This window comes from Berghia stephanieae, chromosome 6 (assembly GCF_034508935.2).
Source record: "Berghia stephanieae isolate SIO BIC M18660-M18661 chromosome 6, UCSD_Bste_1.3, whole genome shotgun sequence".
NCBI lineage: Eukaryota > Metazoa > Mollusca > Gastropoda > Nudibranchia > Aeolidiidae > Berghia > Berghia stephanieae.
In genome coordinates this window covers 53583504-53586003 of record NC_088365.1, presented here as the reverse complement: position 1 = coordinate 53586003, position 2500 = coordinate 53583504, and positions in this window count along the sequence as shown.

The following is a 2500-nucleotide window of genomic DNA, read 5'->3' as shown; positions in this document are numbered from 1 at the left end:
GTTTTTGTTGCTGTAGTAGTATCGTATGGCTTGGCTACACTTTTAGTTGAAATTTGTTAGGCCGCCATTCTTTAAATTTGTACCCTGCTCTCGGGAATGTCTCACATGCTTGTCGCTGGTCAATGATGTCTATTTGGGTCTGTTCTCTCGACACCTCCTCGGCAGTTGCGGCAGACTTATATGATTCTCCATATTTTTTTTTTTTACGATCTCATTCATGACGCCTACTCGCCTATCTTCGGAGTTTTCTGCCAAGGTATTCCATTTTGTCCAAAAACTTTTAGTTCAAATACCTGTAGATTAAAAGACATTATCCTCTACTATCTAATTTGCCTCAATTCTGAAAAGAATTTAAAAGCCCAAGATTGGAGACTTTTCAACAAGTTGAGGAATATTATTTGATGTAAAAGTTTTCTGGCCAAATTTAGTCTTGGCTACCCTTTTCACTGAACTTTTTAAACCCGCCATTCTTTAAATGTGTACCCTGCTCTCGGGAATATCTCGCATGCTTGTCGCTGGTCAACGAGGTCTATTAGGGTGTGTTCTCTCGACACCTCCTCGGAAGTTGCGACAGACCTATGATTCTCCTTTTTTTTTACGATCTCAGTCATGACGCATATCCGCCTATCCGCATGTCTACGGAGTTTTCTACCAAGGTATTCAAATTTATCCAGAAACTTATAGTTCAAATTCATTTCGATTAAAAGACATATTCCTCCACTATTTACACTGTCTCAAATCTGAAAAGAATTTTAAAATCCCCAGATCGGAGACTTTTCAACAAGTTGAGGAATATTATTTGATGTAAAAGTTTTCTTGGCTTGGCTTGGCTACCCTTTTAGCTGAAATTTCTGGACGCCATTATTTAAATTTGTACTCTACTCTCTGGAATGTCTCATATGCTTATCGCTGGTCAACGAGGTCTATTAGGGCCTGTTCTCTCGACACCTCCTCGGCAGTTGCGGCAAACCTCTTTGATTCTCCATTTTTTACGATCTCAGCCATGACGCCTATCCGCCTATCCGCTTGTCTTCGAAGTTTTCTGCCAAGGTATTCCATTTTGTCAAATAACTTTTAGTTCAAATTCCTATCGATTAAAATGCATATTCCTCTACTCTTTAAACGTTCTCAAATCTGAAAAGAATTCTTAAATTCCCAGATTGGAGACTTTTCAACAAGTTGAGGAATATTATTTGATGTAAAAGTTTTCTGGCCAAATTTAGTCTTGGCTTCCCTTTTCACTGAAATTGGTTAGCCGCCATTCTTTATATTTGTACCCTGCTCTCTGAAATGTCTCCTATGCTTGTCGCTGGCCAATGAGGTCAATTTGGGTCTGTTCTCTCGTGACCTACGATTCTCCTTTTTTTTTTACGATCTCAGTCATGACGCCTATCCGCCTAACCGCCTATCTTCGGAGTTTTCTGCCAAGGTATTCCATTTTGTCCAATAACTTTTATTTCAAATACCCATGGATTAAAATACATATTCTTCTACTCTTTAAACGGTCTCAAATATGAAAATGATTTTTAATTCCCCAGATTGGAGACTTTTCAACAAGTTGAAGATTATAATTTGATGTAAAAGATTTCTGACCAAATTTCTTTTAGTGTTTTGTCAGATCAAATCAGAATAGTCTACTTTTAACTTTAACTGTGTCAGTAGATAAAATAAAGATGTACTTTAAAATGTGTACTACAATTCTTATCATCTTCATCTTTATCATCATCATCATCATCACCACCACCATCATCATCATCATCATCATCATCATCATCATCATCATCATCATTATTATTATTATTATTATTAATATTATTATTATTATTATTACTATTATAATTATTATTATTATTATTATCATTATTATTATTATTATCATTATTATTATTTAAATGGCTAAAAACATTTTAAAAATTGAGAATAAAAACATCCTGATTGATTTAGCGGATCAAGTATTGCAATAGACATGTAATATAAATGCAATTAATTCGGATAACGCAAATACAATCTCCATAATATAATATTATATATCCAAGATTCAAGGTATATCATTGGGCAATAACTTTTCATATCTATGGGGAAGTGTCATGGTGACAAAGTTAAGATAGAGAGAGAGAGAGAGAGAGAGAGAGAGAGAGAGAGGGAGACAGAGAGTGGGTGGGGGGGGGGAGGAAGAGTATGCGTGTGAAAGGGAGAGATAGAGAGAGAGAGAGAGAGAGAGTGATAGAGAGAAAAACTGAGAGATAGAGAGAGATGGAGAGAGATAGAGTGAGAGATAGAGAGAAGTAAAGAGAGATAGAGATATATTGATAGAGGGAGAACAAGTTGATGTTTGCGATTATCACAGTATTGTTATAGATATGACGAAAATGACGTCACTCAGCTCTTTGTTATTGTTCTAGTCGGTTAGTTTTACGAGATGTTCTCACTAAAGTGTATTGATGCTGTGCGTTTACTTTAAAAACTCATAACAATGCCAGCCGGATATTCTGTACCAACA